Raw genomic sequence first — 22,046 nt, 5'->3', positions numbered from 1 at the left:
GATGAGTTTACACACTCAGAGTGATTTCCACGCTAAACACTTTCTCGTCTCTTGTCAGGACAGATTTAGACAATGTTCCTCTCCTACATTCACTTCTCTCTAATCGTCTTTCCTCACCTGTCCTTGTATTACCTGTGCCTGCACCCTCCCGCCCCCCCCCCCCCCCCCCCCCCCTCTCTGCGTCTCTCTCTCGGCTCAGTGACTTGTTGAGATGGACGTAATGAGACAGGTCCATGCAGGGAGGGAGATGGAGGCAGGGCCATGAAGGAGTGCAGCCGTAAACAAGGTGAAAAACAATCAGGTGACGGGGGGCCTGCAGCTCTCTGAGGGCCCGCTGCAGCCACGGGCCCCGCAGCCAGCACAGCCACGCAACACTACATCACCTCCTCCTTTAGAAATGACTTTTCTACCTTCAGTCGGCTCTCGTTAGCTCGCTCACAGCTCAGCTCTTTTCTTTATTTGTTTTTCCGCCGGTCTTGATTTAGCATTGACTCGCTTTATTCCTTGTTTGCTCTCGGCTTACTTGATTATTTCTATAAATCATTTCTTACATCTCAGTCTCTGACCTTTGCAAGTCCAAGTGTAAATTTCAGGTTCAATGTGTTTTCGCACATTTTAGGCTTTTTTTTTTTTTTTTTTTTTTCTGTGTGGTGCTACATAAAAATACATTCAATTAAGTGTAGAGATGCCACTGATTTGATGTTAATAATTTAATTGATTAAAGAATATTAAAGAACAATAAAGTAGACAAGGATGTGTGGCTTAGGTTGCTGTACTGCCCATCGGTGCAAAAAGGTGGTGTTACACGTGTTTGCTGAGCACACATTAGGGCCACAGTACGGTGGCCCAGACGGGTCAACACTGCTGCCTGAAGTTGTGTGTTTGTTTGTAGCGAGCTGAGACTTGGGAGCTGAGGGTCACACAGCAGAGAGTGGCGCTGGAGCTGCGCCACTAACATTCAGGACAGGCAGAGCTCTAATTAAACACACTTCAAACATAATTAACACAAAGTGATGATCTGTGTAACGACCCTTCTGCTTTGAGTGTGGATGCTTTTTACTGGCGGCTCTAATGTTGAAAGATTTCCTGGACGGATGAAGACGTGTTCCAGCTGAGCAGATGTTTCCAGCTGCTGAACTAAAGTTAGCTACAGTGGATAAATGACTCCCATGAGGTCTGCGTGTTATCTTGTTTAAAAGCTGGTTTAACCTGCTTCATGTTTATTCAGTAACATTACACTGCAGCCGACTGAAGGACTAATGCATCAGACACTGTTTTAATTGATATGTCCAACACGTTTAACTTTAGAAGCTGTGCAGTGTTGTTGCCATGTTTGATTCTAGGATGCTCAGCAGTCTTTATACTGTGTTGTTTAATTTCTTATTGAAGTAATTTACTCAACTTTTACTTACTCTGTTCTTTAAAATCCTAATTTCCTCTGACTTTGCTGGAACAGGTCACATCAGTGGTTAAAAACTATGTTATCATAGAAAACACCACTGTTTTCATCAATTGTCAACTATTAACGAATTATTGATAAAGCAAATCACCTAAAATTTATATCCCAACTTAGACAGAATAAATTATACATGGAGGATCCCTTCTGTGGCCCAGTCTTATCATCTGTCAAAAAAAAAAAAAAATCATATTAAATACTAAAAAATACTCCCTGCTCCATGATTTCTTAATATAAAAATAACAAAATAAATAAAAATATTCATTGTTTTATATAAGACGAAGAATAAAACAAGCAAGCAGCAGCATCCAACAATTAAAAAAATAAAATAAAATAAAAATAAATAAATAAATAAATGTGGTTCTATGATTGACAGAGGAAGTGGAAAAGTCATTGCTGGAGTGTACCCATGTGTCAGGGCTATAGAGAGATCACTTGAGGAACACACACAGTGCTGTGATTGGTCAGCCTGACTTCCTGCTGCCAGTGGAGACGGCTGAGGCAACATGAACATAAAAGTTCAGTGATCATTTCCTTCTCAGTATGAAGCTAAAAATGAAAGTCAATGACAGAATCTAAACACGATCATGTCGAGTTCATAATTAATGCTCAACACAGGGTGATAATGTATAAAACATCTGCCGCACTGATTGACAGGTGAAATCTGACACTAATGAATACATCAGATCCTTCAGGCATCTTTGGAGGGACGGCCATGAAGCATGAAACCAGCTTCAATCAGGTGTGATTACCTCCATGTAGCGTCCCAGGTGGGCTGATGTCTGTCCCAGCATGCACCAGGCAGGAGGACAGAAACACTAATATTCCATTTCCTCTTATACAGGAAGTAAATATCACTTTAAACCTGCATTAATTAATTAATTAATTAAATTTTTTTTTTTTTTTCTTCACTCGGGGACAGACAACAAGCTGTAAACACAACACTCGTATCTCACCTTGTAACAGTGAACAAACTGTTCCCTATTTTACATCCAGCAGACACAGAGCATCAACAGCACTGAAGCCGTGTATCTGGACACCAGATGTCCAGGCTAATATATCAGGTTTATACAAATATTTTATTTATATATATATATATATATATATATATATATATATATATATATATATATATATATACACACACACACTCACTCACTCTGCTTTTAGTAACAATAAAAATAAACACTTTCTACAACACAATACACATACAAAATGAAACACAAAGTGATTTACATAAAAGTTAAATCTTGATATTTACAAAAACAAAGTTAAATTTATAAGTAGGGTTGCACAATATGGAAAACAACATCATATTGCGATTATTTTGGCACACATTACAATGGCATCATGAGTCAGGATTTCAGCTGGAATTTTTAGTGATGATGATGATGTGATTTTTGATTTTTGCTGGGGCTTGTACAATGTGTACTACGTCTGATTCCCAGATCAGAGTATGATCTGGAGTCTGGAGAATATGATTTGTAGGCCGGGGCATCTCTGTATCACCTGCACACTTATTGTGCTAACATGCACAACAATGTTGACACACATTTTACCTTTATCAAAAAAAATTTCAGCTCCTGCATTTGGATATGGCACCTGGCCATATTGCAATTTCGATTATATTTCAATTGTTTGTGCAGGCCTAGTTTAATTTTAATAATAATAATAATAATAATAATACATGCTATTTCAACAACACTATTCATACACAAAATGTAACACAAAGTGATACATAAAAACAGAATCATGACATTTGCAAAAAACAAAGATGTAACAAAATAAGATGAAGTTGAATTAAAAAGACAAGATGAAGTAATTTTTCTGTGCCTGATCATAAGACAAATATCTGGCTCTTCCGCTGCTCAATCCTCCACTGTGTTCACCAGGTCGTCTGTCTGTCTGGCGCTGGACAGGAAGTAGAGAGTGAGTTCGTCTCAGCTGAAACAATGAGCTGAATTACACTGACAGACGCATGTAAATAAAAACAATATGGCTGCTTTAATAATGTTGACTGCTTTTTGCCTCGTTATACTGAATAATAATTGGTAATTATGGCTGGTATGAATCTGAAAGGTAACCATGTGAAAGTGATCACGTCTCCATGGCGTTTCCATGGCGTTATCTTGAAGTCGGGGTTCATCAGATCATTGTAACAGTGGCGTTCTTCACATTCATCCACTCAAGACTTTGTTTCCTGACTGAAGCCAAACCGACTATTCTCCAGTGTTTTAACAGGAGAAATAAAAAAACGAAACGACAAATTCAACAGAAGCTGTTTCTCATGCTTGCAGCACTAAAGATGAAGAAGTCAAACTTTGTCACTTCCTGTCTCTGTCATGCTGTAAGGCAGAGGTGGTCTGACCAGGTCACTGGTTCAGATCAGACCGTTTGATCCCTCAGTGATGGATCACCTGCCCTTCATATGTCCACACTGCTGTGAGGGTGGGAGCTGTGAACGGAGGTTGAACTTCAGACTTTTCATCCTCTGAGAAAATATCACAGTTTTTATTCAAGTTAGCAGAAAAAAGATCCAGAGGAGTTTAATGTGTGAAACTCATGAGAGCAAAGTTTCATAACAAACTTATTGGGAACAAACTATCTTGTTAGGCTGTGGTAAATGAGACCTAAGTGCTTCACACACACATTGTTAACCCAGGGTTAACTGAAGCCCAGACTCACACTGCACTCCTACACTTCTACTAGACCCCTGATTCCTGATACTTTACACCCCAACCACAACAACAGTGATTAAACAGAAAAAGTTTGCATCAGAGACAGAGTTGAGTTCTTTCCTGTTAAAACTTTGAATTGATTAGAAAACATATCAGTAGTTTACATCCATTAAAATTTAAAATATTACAGCTACAGCATGCACAAAGTCTGTGGCTACTGTTGCATCTCTGTGTACCAACAAATAAAGTTTCTTCAAACAAGTGTAAAATCTGTAAAAGCTCTAAATGTTCTTTGAAAATTAGATAAATTTATGTTAACATTGACTCATGTGGCAGATGCTTTTATCCATAGTGAGAGACATCAGTCACTTAAAGAAAGTAAATGAAGACACGTGTGCAGGATTTAACCTAAACTGTTGTAAAAGGAGATAAAATGTCAAACAGGAGTGAGATGATTTGTCCCGTTGTTGCATTAGCTGCAGTTTAAATGTGTAACTTTGCACATTTCTGTTGTTTCTGAAAATGTCAGCTTTGATTCATGTTCATTGGCCCATGTGAATAAACAAACAGCACAATGTCCCACCTGTATATAATTTGACAGGTAAAGGTTTTGATCACATTTAATGTGTTCTATGTTAAAGAGACACTAAACCATGAGGGCGGCTCCGCAGACGGAGCCCAGGGGAAGTTTACTGCATTAAAGCATTACAGTCTCTTCAGTGGCTTTGAGTCATCAGATTTATTTCACTGATCAGCAGCCAGGACGACACTGAGTCACAGTATAAACACAGAGATACAGGATGCGCCTGTATTCACCTGATATTAAATAAATCAACTTAAAGTTGAAGATCAGACAACACACATGAGATGGTCGCTGTGTCCTGGTCCTGAGCTCCTGCTGTAATTTGGCAGAGAGACAGAAAACATGTTGGTGTGAGCATCAAACTGGAACCTTTCAAGTTCACTCAGTGAAGGCTGTCTCTCTCTCCATCCCTGCTGGTGGAAAGATGGCAGCATACACACAGAGTGTGGCTGCTGTCGAAAAGTCAAAATAATCTCCTTGCCTAAACACTGTTCCTCGACCTTGACAGAAAACGTCATGAGGTCAAGGAAAGATAAGAAGGAAAGTTCATGAGGACCCGAGAGAATCTGACTGCACTAACTTTATTTATAACACCTAGATGATAGAGACTCTTCCTAACCACAAAAACAAAACTGTCTTGAAATGTTGAAATAAGATAACATGAATTAAAGTAGAAAGTTGAGACATTAAAATAATGATTAAATGAAAAGAATTATTTCAGACATGCTGTAAGTAGATTATATTTTAATACATTTAAGTAGAACAAATTAATTTTCTAGTACGGTGAGCAAGGTTTTAAAAATGACATTTATTTATAGATTGTGATGATGATGATGATGAAGATGATATGCTTGTTCGTCATGATGACCCCTAACTGGATTTGAAGGAGTATGAATCTATGTGTATGGATTCGGAGCTCAGCCAATCACACAAGGATTGGCTGACAAGTTTTGAATAATACAGATGCTCTGTTGTTTCTACTTTTATGTGGGTCTGCTTTAGTAGAACAACAATCATTTTAAATGTTGGTGCAGCAAGGAATTATGGGACGGCATTTTCTCCTTTCCTTTTGTAAAGGACAGTCCAGTGTTTCCTATGCTAAAGGAGATAAGATGGGAAGCTCTGAAGTTCCTTTACTTATTTAGAGAATTTGACGAGCTCTGATCACAGATGCCGCTTAGATACTTTCGGGTCATTTTACTCAGTTAGGAACGTTCCTAAGCAAAATGACTTTTCAAGCGCAGCCTGAGCTTTAAATGAGCAATCAAGACTTCTGTAACTTTATGATGTCACAACTACACAGTCACAGCCCTCAGCTATGCCACCAGCATAACCCACCTCAGCCCACCATCCAACTTTGCAGGATTTGGTTTCTCCGAGTGTTTACCTGAAATCTGCTATATTTTTATTTGATCACACAGAAAAACAGTCAGCCAATCAGAAGAGAGGATCAGAGCCCTGCAGCATTAAGATGTGACCTGTTGTGACTAGACCTTCAGAGAGAAGCCTGAGAGAGGAGATGTAAAAACTACACTGAGATGGTTTTTGACTCTTAATAATACATCTTTATTTTTTTATGGATATCAACACTTAAAATAAAACACCAGGAAAGTGTAAAACATGGGACCTTTAAATTCATTGTATTATAAATGCATTTCCTTGCTCTGTCTGAGAGGAGAGAGTGGGATGATTGTGACTGTAGAACGTCCTTTACTTAAAAAGCAGTAACAGTGACTCAGCTGTTTGTGTTGAGGAGTCTGTCCTGTGTTGTGTATCCATCATGGTAAATGTCAGTTGTAGGTGACTGTAAAAGGCTGATTCTGGTTCACATTTATTTTTACATTTTACTGCGGTGTTATAAGATCTACAGTCAGCGTCTGCTCTCAGTTTTCTTCCTGTAAGAGGAAATTGAGTCATGTGGTCAGCTTTGATCTTTACCTCGCCGCTGTGCAACACTCCAGTGTAAACAATAAAGGTGAGCCCAACCAATCACGTCGCTCGGCTTGTCCCGCTGCTACACTGCTGTTTTTCCCCCAACTCGTGCTGTAATCAAGGTTACGGAGGCTGAATCGATCCGCTCGTCCAGTTCTGCTGTAAAACCATTTATTAAAACATCAAATACTCGGCCCTGGTGGATGTGTGCCCAGTGATTACCTCTGCAAATCAATTAAGCCACCGAGTAATTGATTGGATATGAGTCCGCAGTTCCAGGATCTTGTGTTTTTGGAGCGAGTGAAGGTCAGCGCGTTGTACCAGCTTTACTCTGGGTTCCTCTCTTTTTATTGAAGGAAGTGGAGTTAACATGAAGGGCTGAATCAATAGAGAAAGGATTGGATTTATGTTTGCGGGTCTCTGTGGGTAAAGAAATGGATTGTGACGTTGTAATCGGTGATCGCACTTTCACTTAAACCGAGCATCTCTCCACAGTAGGATTAAGATCTTCTTTCTCACTGTTAGAAAAAGGGGAAATATTTACTCACAAGACTGAGACATGTGATAAAGAAACAATCTCAGAGGAGGAAAACACTTGTACAGCTTTAAAAGACACTGACACAAGGGTATCGTCATGTATTCGATGCACAGAATAGAAATCTCTGCCTTATCTCACAAATACTGATGTAAGTTTGTGGTGAGTGGACACGCTCAAGCTGGAAACAAAGGACGGCAGACAGTCAGTGAGCCCTGCAACAGAGAAGCACCACAGATCCCACACAACCTGTTCTGCAATGGCCGAATTCCCTGCAGCATAAAGATGTGAACGTCAATGCAATTAAAGCCAGTTCATCCTCACGGCACCATCACAAGTTTGATTAAAAACAAGTAGCGGCTGCAGCTCCAGCCGAACGTGTGAACTCAGCTCCGCATTAGTGGCCCTCTCCTCCGAGGCCTTTGCCATTATACTAGAAGAGGCAGTTTTTCCAAGAAGGCAATTATTCATTAAATTAGTGTGGAAACGAGGTTCTGCTGGTTGTGTACTGATGAATTACAGTGGCCAGTAATTTGCACGGTAATTAAAGATTTGAGCTCCTCACGGCGCCGTGAGCATAAATCACATTTGCAAAGATGCCGACCAGAATCTGTGCAGCGCTCCACCTCGTTCCAGCCAAACTCTGAGTTCAAACAGTTTGAACTGATGCTCTTATCACAGTCTTTTCTACAGCAGCTGTCTTCTACCTGCAATACAGGTCACGGGAAACGTCAATGAATATGGGTTCATACACTAAATAATTAACTGAATTACACAAAAGTCATTAGTCATGTCACCAGGGAGACCAGTGTAAAATTGGTGGCTCCTGATTGGTTAGAATAAGCTGATGCTACCTCAACCTTGTCCATTCAGTGAACATGAGGCAATTTCATGTTGTTCACTAATGATGATAACACGTGTGCTTCTGTTTACACTCAGTTGATTGTAGAGTGCAAAACTGTAAAATACAGGTAACACTCAGGCTCTAAATAAAGATGGACGTAACCTCTGTGACATCACCCATAGGTTTCTGAACAGCAGTTTTGAAGCTCAGAGTGAGCTGCTCTGCTGCCGCCATCTTGGCAGTGCCTGACTCCGCCTAACTCCAGGCTAGTCCAAAAATAGGCAAAGAGATGGGGTGTGTGGAGCTGAGACTTCAGTGAATGCAGATTGTGGCAAACATGCGCTCACCTACCTGTCACTCAAAGCAGCCACGCCCTCAATTATGCATACATTTAAGCTTTAATCAAATTTTATGAGATGACTTTTCAGCCTGAAAACATGTCGCCAGCATGGCAGTATAATCACATGACTTTGAGCTGTGCAGTGTTTGTACACTGTAAACGAAACTCAGGGTGTACAGTGTGTGAGGTGCAGTGTGTGCACATGTTAATGAACTCAGTCAGTGATGCATCAAAGAATTATACAGCTGAACCCGACGTTTTATTCCAGTGGTTTTGATGAAGAGAATTACTGAGTCTGGTTTGGCTGCTTCTTGTCTCCAGAGATCTGCTTCTGCATCAGTTGAATCCTGATGTATTTTCTGCTCGATATAAGATGAGGTAGAGATGAAAACTGAGACACAGGAGCCACAATGAGATGATGTCCAGAGCTCAGAGTAACACTGAAACAGAGAGAAGTAACATGTGAAGCACAGTGGGCGAAGTCCGTTTCCCTGCTTAATGAACCTATATCCTGAGAGATTAGCGTCAACTTCTTTATACTTTCCTTTCCACACACAAAGTTAATTTCCACAGTCTCTGTCAAACAACATTTTCAGCGCTTGCTATTGTTTAATTAAGAGGTGTGCGCTACACAAGAGCGCGCGCACTGCGGCTAGATGAAGGAACTCCTCCGCTGGGACCTCGTTCGGTCTGAGACTCGCGTGGGTGGAAGAGAGGAGATGCGCTTGCCAGAGAAACGTACAGTACTCCACCAACACACTGAACGCCCCGAGGGAGTTAAGGCACAAGAATTCCTCCTGGATTTTCTCTTTCAGTCTCTCGCTCTGTCGCTTCTCCTTCCCCTCTTCTCATTTGCTTGTGGTAATTCATCACGGAATATCAAAAGCTCCAGCACAGAAATGAAGGCTTCGGAGCCCGTGTATAATTGGTTTCCGTGAGGTGCCACCATCCCTATTGAACCTTCTTGACTCCCTGTCCCTAGCAGTGGCAGTGTGTATGATAAAGAGACAAGAGAAACCCCCAGGGACACGGAGAGCGTGACGACTGCAAGAGGACGGAGATGTCTCCAGAACACTCAGGAAATCACAAGCTTTAGATTTACATTGACCCATTTGGTCTGTTTTAGGAGCATTCACACGGCATCAGAGGAGAAATGAAGGCAGGAAACCCACTGGGGACATAAAATGAGTAAAGATATGATTTAAAAAAAAAATAGAAGCAAGAGAGAAAGTTCATTTCAGAGTATGTCTAAAGAAATAATGAAATGCTCAGTAATTTTAATTTTCACCCTGGACCTGAGCAACATCAGTCGTTTTCCATCATTCTCTACCCACAGTGGTCATTAAGGTACGTATTTTAGTGTCAGCCTGAATGGCACAGACCAATAACTTGTATTATATAATACAATATAATATTATATGATTCCATTACATAAAAATGTATCAAACAGAACCAGCTACTTTACCAACCCTCCTCTATTAATTTTAAATTCCTTGCTTCTTGCCCATTTGCAAAGAAGTGCGTTGCTTGTAATAAATTGGTTTTGTATCTCAGTTGAAATCCGAAGCACTCTGGTGTTATATTTGGAACCAAACAGGATCTATTAGCTATATGGAGAATGTGTTAAACAGTCTGTCTCCAGCAGACATGTTGCAACATTACCATTGATTTTCATCATGTTTCTGTCCACTTCAGGAATGTAAAGCCACTGTTTACATCCTTGTAGCTCTGTTTTGGTCTCTAGCAACTCCAGAGAAAAATATCAGGGTCTTCAGCTGCATTATGTTCCTCAGCTACTCACTAACTTTGTCTGCTGTTTGCAACTGGTTAAGTAGCTGGCAGTCAGTTTTCAGAGCAGCTGTCTGCTGTAGCTGAAATGAGACAAACAGTACGTTTGGCAGCAGTAAAACCAAAACAATGAGCTTAAAGGAGCTAAAACACTGCTGAGGAACTGCAGCATCTGCTTTAAGTAGTCAGGTAAATAAGAAAGAAAATGTGTTTCATAAAAACAAAAAGACCCAGAGAAATCCCACAATTCAATTTGATTAAACTTTATTTAACCATCCACTTAGGATGGAAACAGCAGCGTACAAAGTTTCAGACAAATAATTACAACATAAAAAGCTGCTTGGAATAATATTTGTACAATATTGTGTGTTAGACTGCAGATGTCTGCTTCAACTTTTAATCACAATGAAGACAGTGTTGGAGCTGAGAGCTTCTTGAGCCTCAGTGACTGCAGAGTGCCAACGGCTCCGAACGCCATCTGCGACTTTGGCCAGACGGCTCCTGTTGCCTGGCACAATCACACAGATCACACACACACACACACAGCACCGCCGCACCGAAACTCGCGGTCAAGATCCGACCGTCATCTCCAGCCAACAGCAGGCTCGGTTCCTTCCTTCCTGTAAAGTGCTGAGGAGGGGGAAGACCGACCGTGCCTCCTGGTTTTAAGCAGAGAGCAGCGCTGAGATGAGAGAGGCTCTCAATTCACCATGGCATCTGTTCCTTCAGACAGTATCATCCAGATTCAGCCTGCAAGCCAGTAGAGCAATCCATTCTCTTTTATTCTTGTGGAGAGGTCCATGAAGTTTTAATAGCAGACAACAGTCATCAGGACCTGCGCTCGCTGGTAACACTTTACAAAGTGCACCAAGTGCGGAACAAATCAGGAACTGCTGAATGAATAACAAATAGCTGCTGGATGTCTTTGAGTCAGTGGATAATGACTAACAGGCTCCTGATGTTAACAAGCCCATGACTAATGATTACTCTGTAGACATTTGTGAATCTGCATATTGACAATCTTAAGAAGCATTTATGATTAACTATGAATCAGATGAGAAATGACACATAACCAGTAACTAATCACAACCTCTTTGTTACAGACACATTGATCACTACTTTTATGTGTCACCTCAAGTTAAATTTTCATTTAGATGATCCTTTAAGTAAGATAAGATAGTTGTAGTCATTTTAACGAGAGTGCAGTGAGTTGATATTCAAATGCAACAATATGTTGTGACGGAAACCAGCGACGTGTTTAACAGAGGTGCTGCAGCTTGTTGTTAACTGAGGCTATGTCCAACGATCTCTGTCCAGACAATCACACCTGAAAACACATATCCATCACTTGACCATTCACGTACACTGGGCATGTGTGTACCAGTCAAACAGGAAGTAGATTGTCTAGTTGCAGAAAAACTATAAACTATGAACGAGTACGAGCAGAGGTGGGTGTAGCATTAAAATGCAGAATTTAACTGCACAACAGCTGCTAGCAAAGACAACAAGGTCAGTAACACTTGTAATTTGTTATCTGTGTTGTATTCACCACTGGTAGTCGAGGCTATGACCCAATCAGGGAGCGTCATTGTTTCCAAAGCCCCCCCCCCAGCAGCGTTTCCAAAAGTCTTTGTTTGAGAAGCTCTTTACACAGAAACAAAGCAGAAATGATGCATTTTAAAACTAAAACGTAGTCGTCTTGATATAGCCTTAGGGAGAGTCTACACCCATGCTGGCAGCGATGGTAAACCATGAAACCATCTCCACTGGCTGAGTTTGGTTTCCTGCCTTTAGCCAAGCTGCTGCTGGTGTGTGGGTGTGTGTGTGTGTGTGTGTGTGTGTGTGTGTTGGTATTTGTGAGGATGAGGGGATACCTTGTCATTTGGCTGATGCTTACAGGTGCTTACCATGCAGCGCTCTCGATGAGAGAGCCAGTGTGCTACAGCTATGAGCGCATTAATGTATCACAGCCAAGGTTTCTATCTGCAAAACAAACAGGCTCCCTGCTGGAGAGAGGATCAGTGCTGCAGAGCTGTGCCTCTAATAAATCCCACAGCTTCACACACTCATGAATAGACAGCGAACAAAGGGTTAGTAAGAGGGGGTCAGGATTTACTGTCACTCCCCCATATGTTGATTGGAGCAGCAGGGGAGATGTTCATTAGCAAAACTGTTATCTAACTAACTCTGTTAATGAGGTGCAGCTGTATTACACAGTATAACTAATAGCAAACATGGTCTCACTGAAGTGTATATTCACAGTGACGTCACTGAGACTCTTCAGATTAATTCTTTCTAATTCATGAAAATGACGAGTAGTTCCATATTCTCTGGACCTGACATGAACAATCAAACACTCGTGATTTAACTCTAAGTACGGCACGGGCAATTTTTTTTTTTTTGAACTTAACATGAGAGCAAAAAAAAATCAAACTGATTTTCAATGTTTTCAAAGATCTTTTATTTTTAGCTAAGTTTAAACTCACTAAATAGGCTAAGTTTGTGTGACTGCTACCAGTTTTAAGTCTTTCCAACTAAGTCCAAGTCAACTCTCAAGTGTTTTGGACCAAGTCTAAATCCAGTCTGAAGTCTTTAGAGGTCAAGTCAGGAAGCAAGTTGTTCTAAGCGCTTAATAATCTAATAATCGTGACAGTTATAATATTGCATTAGATGCTTCTTTGTAAATGGAACAGCTCCGGTGGCTACACTGCATTTTCTCAGGTTGCAGCAGATAATTAGCTTCTTCCTGTCTTAAATCGTGGATGTTTCATTGGTCATCACAGAGCAGACTTTGGTTACTGATTGGCCAGGCTATCAGACGCTGGCCTAAAATGAGCCTCAATAGACGTCTTCCCTGCTCACTGTAGGAAAACCTTGGGATGATTTCAACTGGTTTCACTGAGGTTACTCTAATGTTACAAGGAAGGAAATAAGCTATTGATTAGCTCTGGGTTTATGCCACTTTAATGAAACGTTACCGTAGTCACTAAGTGAATGGTGGGAATGGGACACTATAACTTGGTGCTTTATATTGGCATGGTGTTGTATTTCTCTGTGCGATCATACAACTGTTTGCAGGAACCCTTATTTCTGCTCTCAGCTATGTAATTAAGAATAATAAGAGAAAAATCAACTTTACAGTGAAGGTGACTGTTTCCTGTATAGAATCCCCTCTTGAGTTCGTGTTCACAACCCTTTCAATAAAACTATTGCTGTTAACAAAACGTTCCTGTGTTAGCCAAAATAAATTAGCTTTCATCCAGACAGATGTTATTAATGCATTAGATCCCGCAGTACCACAGCTGCTCTGCTCTGTCACTGCAGTGCATTCAACCTGCATCCCTGATTAGATGGCTAGAATGAAAAACAACTCAGCTGAGAGCCCCTAAATTACCACTTTCCTAAAATGAATTAAATATTTAATAACTTGATCTTATGGGAGATATTTAATTCATTGTATTTGTTCATATTCATCTTTATGACTGTTTAAAATCCCATTCATTCACATGGGTCCACAGGTTGACGTACACTGCTTTGTTCCTTTTAGAGCAGTGGTCAGCAACTGGCAGCCCACAATAATATCTGGCCCACCAGATTATTTTGATAATCTGTTTTTTTTTTTTTTTTTGTTTGTTTTTTTTTGTTTTTTTTTAAAATCTTACAATATTGACCTGACAGTCTCAAATTAAGTTGTAGCTGTTGTCAAAACAGAGAATCTCCCCCCACCTGAAGATGCTTATTATACTTTTATCCATGTTGAGCATGAATGACAGACACCACCGTGTCACATCAGGAGCAGTGCACACCTGGTTCTACAATAGACCTCCATCATAGCAGTAACAGTTACCCACAGAATCACTTCCTCTGTAGCGATTTTGTCTACAAAATAAAAGTGCAAGAATGTTCGTTTTTCTGTGATTCTATAGTTCAAACAAGCTTTTAGCTTTTATGATGAAAAGTTCTAACAGGAAGTTCCAAAGGTTCTCTCACTTGCTTGATAGACCTCTGAAACAGCAGACATATGTGATGTGAAAAAATAACACCAGATCAATGAATCAGTCAAACATATATATGTAACTGTGTCCACACAATGAAGTAAATTTAAGTTGCATTTTTGTCGATCGGTTTCTTAAAAGTAGCCTTTGATTATGTTCTGGCCCAACATGTAATGGGTTAGGAATAAAATGGCCCGAGGCCAAACTTACTAGCGGACCCTTGCTTTAGAGGTCAATGAACTCCTGCTGCCTCGACCTCTGTTACACTCCTGTGGTTCCTGCAGCAGCTCCCTCCCTCCCTCCTTCCTCCCTCCCCTTGGCAGAAACCAGCGCTATGTCCAAATAGAGTTGTAGAAACAGGAGAATCCGGGGCTTAAAGAACAAAAGAAGAGGCCAAGTTCGAGCGAGACGGAGAGACTTGGCGAGATTAGAGCCGTCAATCCCGGCATCTCTGGCGAGGCCTCCTTGTGGGATCAACCACAAAGTTGTAATCGAGGCGAAGGAACTTTTCTAGTCCACCACCGCATTCTGCTGCCCTACCCACTCTCCTCCCATCTCGGAGCGGCGGCAGCAGGGCTGGGTTTGAGAGAGGTTTAGGCGGCGTGATCGGGTGGGTAGGTGGGGTGTTGAAGAACTTTCCCTGAACTCTTGTCGGCTTTGTGTCTCCTACTTTCATCTCAGGTCACTGTCAGTAGTGGGTTTATCTTGTTAAAAGCGGCCCTGAGATGAAACGGGGACCACTGCGGGGTCCAGGCTTGTGCTGCTGCTTTTTCTCCTTCACATACGTCAGAGTGAAGTTTGTCTTTGTGCTAAATGCAGGTCATTTAGTCCTGAAATGCAGCAGCTGATTAATTAAATTGTGACTGGAAAACTGTTAGGAATAAAATTGATCATACACAGAGGCTTCCATATTTTATTCTGCATAATTGAGCGAATTGAAAAAAAAGGGAACAGAGTAAGAAGCTCTATTATGTCTCTGTATCCTGGCAGATAAAGCAGCTCACACTGGGAGAACAGATGTCAGCCAGGCCTTGATGAATCCAGAGGCGACATGTTTGGATCAGTCGGATAAAGACACTGTCAGGAAACAAAGATGTTGACGAAATTGGACAAAAGACACATTCGTTCAGTTCGTTCAGAGCCTCCAGAAATCTGACAGTCTTTGAAATGGCTTGCTTTCATGAAAAGCCAGTGTTTTCTCACTCATGTTATTTGGTTATTGTCACTCTCCTCGTGCTGTTGCTGCTTTTTATGATGGTAAATTCATCCCAGGATGGTCGGTGATGGTCGACACAACTGCAAAGCAAATGACTATCAGAGGCTGCGCTTTATGCAGCAGCTGTCTGCCTGTCCATGCTGTGCACAGGTAACATGACACTGATGGCTCACTCCAATCATCCTCTCACCAGCTCTGTTGCAGTGATGTGATGCTCAGCAGCGTCTAATCCGTTCCTGCTTTTACCAGTGTTTTTTTTTTTTTTTTTTTTTTAACCAATTTCTAGCTTCACAATAGAATCAGATTTTAGTGTCAGCAGGCAGACAATGAAGAGACGGCGCTGAGGGGAAATCATTTCTACAGACATTATGCAGCTCCAGATGTACTGGTTGTTCATTGTATCTGAGCTGCTTTAATGTGGTTGGAGCATAAAGCAAAGCTGCTCACTTGTCCAAAAGCAAAGCTCTGACAAATAGTTTCCCACAAACCTGGTGCTGGTGTGAATCATTGTGATATAAAATGGACATTTATGATGCTGCGTCGTCGCTGTTTCTGTTTTCCTGTCGGTTGATTGTGCTCTAAATGATTCATTGACCAAAACTGCAGTCACTGTTGAGTTCAACTGGAAGAACTGAATGTGGCTGTTAATACGTATGGAACAGAAATGTGACGATTACAGTGGGGCTGAAACGGCTCCTCGAGGAAATCGATTTACTTGATTGTAAGTAAAAACATGGAGAAGGTAGTGACAGCGCTGCTCCAGACATTTTTCAGGCTCCAATACCTTTTTATACAAAAGTTCCAAGCTGTAAGTGTGTTTTTTTTGCTTGTTTTTACGCGAGTAAACCTGCTTTTAAAAAAAAAAAAAAAAAAAGCGATTGTCTCCTTTGCCACCTTTCTGTTAAGAGCGATGCCATCACATGACCACACACACACAGACACACAGGAGAGAAAGAGTGAGCTGATGGAATTTAAGCAATAAAAATGTACAATTTTCTTAAAAAGAAACCAATTAGTTGCTCATTTTAAGGGACCTGTGTTTTTATATTTCCTGTACTCTATATATTTTTATTTATTCGATTGTTTTATGTCGGGTATGAAGTTATAATCTTTAAGATTCCAGCTCTGGTGGATTTGGTAACAGCTGTGCTCTCTAGTGTTCAGCTCTGTACTGTCACACATGTTTCCTTTTTTTTAAATGTTCAGCATCAGCTGTTTACATCATGACCAGACCAGGAATTTGGTCATTTTAGGGGCAAGGCCTTCAGTGCCTACAAATAAATAACTATAAAAGAAGAAAAAACAAGACAATAACACAGAAAACATGAAAATCATAAATTATTCACTTTGTTGTAAAAAAGAAATGTTTTAAGCTGTAGTCCATCATGTATCAACTAAGATGCATCGTGTTATCATGTCTTAATTTACCAGAATCTTTAAATATGAATATATTTCATTTCAAATATTGCTGGCGACAAAAGTAAAGAACATGGACTGCTGCAGTGCTGCTGTTAAAGCAACCTCAAGATTTTGACAGTAGCATGGACACAAAGGCCATGGTGGCCGTAGGCTGTGCAGTTAAGCACATAAGTCAGGGTTTCTGCCAGAAAAGGTTTTAGGCAACAGGACTTTTACCCTGGGACTATTATTTCCAACCATTATATCTATGTTTCAAACCGAGCCACCGATGCTTAGACACTGTGGGGAGTCAACTTTGTCCTGGACTTGGAATATGCAGATGGACACTCTGTGATGTGAACATGCATCGACTCTGGTCTCCTGAATTAGATCCCGTACACATGTCGTCCTGTGAATCCCTTGTGTGTGAAAACATTTGAGTCAGGCAAAGAAATTGCAGATTTAATAATGCAAATTAATATATGAAGATAACTAATAAGTGTAAATACATTTAATGGCAGCAAAGGTGAAAATCTCAGGGTTTATAACATTTAATGTGCTTTTAAGTCTCCACAGACCCTCATCTCATTTTAAACAGTTGTAGCTTAAAAGAAAGGGAGTGGTTCTGATGTCACAGTTTATTGGTCCAAGCTTGAAACTGATATTACTGTTTTTACATTTAGTTTTTTTTAAATACCATTGAATAAATCCGGGTATTCAAATACAAGTATAATTTGCGACTGCACTGTTTCTCACAGCGTGGTCCTCGTTGTTGCCATGGACGTGGACTGGAAAAGTGGGAAATAGCCCCACACTCACATGAGAGCAGCAGCAGCCTTTGTTAGTTTTCAGGTGTGATCACTTTGGTGTCACGTCCAGATAAGTGCTTCTTCTGTGTGGAGGGTTTGTTGTGTGATTGTTTCACTGTAGTGTTTGTTATTGTCATGACGACGGCATATCTTCACAACGATGAACTATTGAATTTATGACTACAATGTTATCATGAGCAGTGAGTATCAGATGCCTGATGGTCTGACCTGCCTGGGCTTTCTGAGATCAGAGGTTGTTGTGATGAGATGTTGAGCAGGGGCAGGATGGGGGTGTACTGTCTTTGAAGAGGCACAGCAAGTAAAGTGTTATATCAGTGATGAATCTCTTATGCTCCCTTTATCTTATCCACATGTAATCCGACACGGCACTGTGAGGGATACTTCACGGAGCTCAGGGGAGCGCTGATCCATCTTGGTGCTAATTAGAGACGTCTCAGTTTTATTGGCGTGAGAAGCACCGGCTACTGTTGATAACGTCAGCTCAGGTCTGGCGTACGTGCTCGGGGATCTATTCCTCATCAAATTTCCAATAACTAAATATAGAGATTACCCTCCTGAGGGCAGTCTTAATGACATTAATGGCTACAACAGCGATGCATCACTGTAGCACCTATAATAACAGGAAGGCCTGTCCTCAGGGTGTTTCGGCGTTTATACAGCGGTTACCACGGCGTCTGATCTGAATGAAAAGCTTTCTTTACAGCAGTGTGCGTGGCGAGCATCAGTATGGCCGACACGTCTTCAGCCAATTACAGTGCTTGGGTGAAACTACAGCACTTGTTGATTAAATAGAAAAATGCCTCATACTTACTATAGGAAACACAGTTATTCACTTATTCTTCTATTTATTTTCTATTCCAGCTTTTCACAGCTGCAGGAAGACAGAGACACTGTGGATTAGAAATTCATTTCAAGTATTGATTTAAGTTTCTGTTCTGAACCCGGTGATTTTTTTTTTAAGTCATAGATTTACAAAAACTTGAATTAAATCATCAGAAAATTTAAGAAAGACATCATCGCCCCATGTATACAGATGCAGTAGTTTGAAAGGTGAATTCTGGGAAATGCAGTGCAGAGTCAGTAACTGTGTCGGCACCAAATATGGAAAGAGACTGAAATAAATAAATCACAGCTGAAACAACTGTTAGTCTGACCTAAGAAAAACTCAACCAGTGAAAATCCTGTTCATGCCACATAAATCCACTGCACCTATCAGAAGTAATTAAAAGTGAGTGGTGTGTGTGTGTGTGTGTGTGTGTGTGTGTGTGTGTGTGTGTGTGTGTGTGTGTGTGTGTGTGTGTGTGTGTGTGCGTGCGCGCGCTCTCATTTGCAGGCTGGATGATGTGTAATTTTAAGAATAAATTGCTGGAGTTGTAATTTAATAGAAACATTTGTTTTATATTAAAAGTCTAAAATGAAAGCAGACGTCTCCATCACATTCATTTTCACAACTCTAACAGGAACTGAGCTGTTTATGAACCTGTGGTTGTGGGTAATTTTACCTTAATGACAGGTTTGTCCCCCTGCACTCGCCTGTGATTGAGGCAGATTGGATTACAGGAGCTTTATAACAAGAAGACCTGATGCTAAATAATTTCTGTGGTTGAGTTTATCTGCAGAGAGTGAAGTAATTAAGATTCACTAATCAAAATTTTTGTTAAATAAAATGTAGTGATTAAAAGTGCACAAAAAAATGTTTGTTTAAAAAAAAAAAAAAAAGTATTAACTAAAGGTTTACTAAATATTTGATATTAAAAATATAGTGATTAAAGGTGCACTAACCAATATTTTTGTTAAAAAATGATTGTATTTGTGCACTAAACAATATTTTTGTTTCAAAAATTGGTGATTAAAGGTGCCCTAATAAATATGTTCATGTAAAAAAAAAGTCATTATTAAAGGTGCACTAATACATATATTTGTTTTAAAAAAAAATTGTAATTAAAGGTACACTAATCAATATTTTTATGTTAACAATGGGTCAAAGAACCCAAAGACAATTACTGCCCACCTCTGCATCTCCCTTAGCTCTGTAGAGCATTTTAGTTTCTTTCAGCTCATTGTTTGTGTTTTGTTTCACTATTTAAGGCTTCATCGGCCTCATTTTCAGCAGCAGCTCATTGTAGTGAAAAAGCTCTGATAAACACACTGTTACTGTCTGCCCAGCAACAAATGACGTCAGACTGGAGAACATACAGGAGCATTTAGCAAATAAAGAGCCAGATATTAACATCAGGAGCTGGTGGAGACCAAATACAGAGCTAAAAGGAAAATGCTAATGTTGCTCAGTGTCTGCTGAATGTGTAAATAGGCAAATATGTACTTTTTGACATATTGTTGTGTTTACAGCTTGTTCTTTTGATCCCCAAGTGGTTAAAAAAAACAATACATCTGCTTTAAGTGAGTTTTTGCGGAAACTACTGTATCAGGCTGATGGATGGATGGATGGATGGATAGATGGATATCGTTTGGACTGCAGGGATGTGAAAACACAGCTACTGTGAATCAACACTTGTATAAGCTGCAGCCTTTTCTATACCAGCAGAAATATATAAATAACTCCACCACAGCAAATGTCTCCTTTTGTCTTTTGCTGGTTTGACGGATGCATCAGAGGATTTCCTCCTGCGCTGGATGTGAGGCGCATCAATAAAAAAGTAGCATTCATTAGGTGTATATCACACCCATACAGAAATGTCATATTCACAGCAGTCACACTCTGCTTACATGAACAGATGAAACATTTCTTGAATGCTGTGACTTTCAACATCTCTCTCCTTGCCTGGAAAGTCCGTATCAGCGTGCTTCACATTCACATCTGTAATTCCCTCTGTAACATGTGATTCTGACGAGTCCCTTTGTTATGTAACACGATTAAATGAAATTAAAGTACAAAGCTGTTGATGGAATCGATGGTTTACTGTGAGTCTGTATAATGAAATTTCTTTTCCCAGAGAATCGATGAGCTCTATTCCCCTGGTGGACTGTGTAATTACAAAACCCTCATTAGATTATGAAACTATACAGCATATGGTGCGAGGATGAGATTCCTTTGATGTGCTCTTGTAATGACTGCAGCAAGAAAGGGAGAGGGGGAGAGGGAGAGACACTTGCCTGCCTTTAGTTCATTTAAATCTGTTGAAAGAAATCAAAGCTTTGAAAGCGAGGTTTTCTGTTTTCAGCTCGCCCGCCCCCGGACACTCCCCCGAATCCTCTGAAGTGACTCAGACACCAACCTGGAGTCTGGCATTGACCCTGGAAATGTGTTTTGACACACCAGGGCCAGCGGTGTTACAAACTTCTGATTCACGGAGAATGTTTGTCATTTCGCCAGAGGACGGAGAGGAGAGTGAAGCTGGATGTTTGAAGCGCTCACTCCTCATTGAACACGAGAGAGACGCTTCAGGCAGCACTTGTCTTCAGTTCTCAGTGAAACTCATGTCACACACTGGATGTTTGGAAAAGAACAGCGGGCTGGGAAACACAGTCATTCACTGTAACCATGTTTGACAGGAAACAGTGTCTACAGCAAGTGCACAGGGTTTGTTCCAAAGTGAAAACTAAGGTCCATTTAAAAAAAACAGCACTCTCCCATTTCTGTGTCTGTCTGAGCATCTACAGCTGCAAATCCTCTTGATTACATCACTTCTGCTCTGGAAACTTTTTTTTTTTTTTTTAATGTTATTTCCCCAAAGAGAAGCATTTTAAAAATGAGAGGCGTCAGCACTGCAACAAAAAGCATGGAAAATCCTCCACAGTAATCTGGCTTCACCGCTTCTTAAACTGTGGGTTGAGATCCAAATTGACTTACAGGCTTGTTGCTGTTGGGTCCCTTTATGACAAGGATATGAAATATTTTAATAAGCCTGTTTCCCAGAGCAATGAGAGCTAATTTCTCACTGGGGTCCTCAGCTAAAATCATTTAAGAGCCTCTCATCTACACCACAGAATTATGTGTAATACTGAGAAATTTGTAGGTGAGATAGTCTGATGAACCAGGTCTTCATTGATGGGAGGATTTCAAACAGGACAGGACTTAAAGGTCCTACATGTAGGTTTTGCTGTTGCTACATAGCCAATGTTAGCATTATCAGCTGTCGAGAAGGAACATTGTGAATTCTGCATCAAACCTTGTTCCTTTACTCACCAACAGCTGTCTCCAGAGGTGGAAAGTAACACCAGTATTAACTCATCTCTATCACACCTTTTCTTCCACTGAAGTTAGGATGCTAACCAGCTAGCCCCATCTCGTCACTTTCTGCCACCGCCTGCTCCCAGAAAGAAACAGGTTCTGGTTATTTGAGGTGGGGTTGTGTGAGGTATTTACCTACAGTCAGTGTATTACCTGCAGTAGATATAGATCAGTACACTGGCACAGAAGATGAGCGATGTGCTGCTGTGGACAGAGCTATCCGCCAAAACGGGTTTTAGATACTTTAAAAAATACACTA

At 40.6% G+C, this 22,046-nt stretch overlaps 1 long non-coding RNA gene across 2 annotated transcripts in view; it reads left to right on the top strand.

The window, feature by feature from the left end:
* LOC139635350 (uncharacterized) overlaps positions 1–22,046 on the top strand; it is a 46,127-nt gene that overhangs the window by 4,225 nt on the left and 19,856 nt on the right. The gene's annotated exons all lie outside the window — the stretch shown is intronic.

Source organism: Trachinotus anak, unplaced genomic scaffold (assembly GCF_046630095.1).
Source record: "Trachinotus anak isolate AG129_WGS33_773 ecotype Australia unplaced genomic scaffold, CSIRO_AGI_Tana_v1 ptg000018l, whole genome shotgun sequence".
NCBI lineage: Eukaryota > Metazoa > Chordata > Actinopteri > Carangiformes > Carangidae > Trachinotus > Trachinotus anak.
The sequence above is the reverse complement of the archived record's forward strand: the minus strand, read 5'-3'. Positions and strand labels throughout refer to the sequence as shown.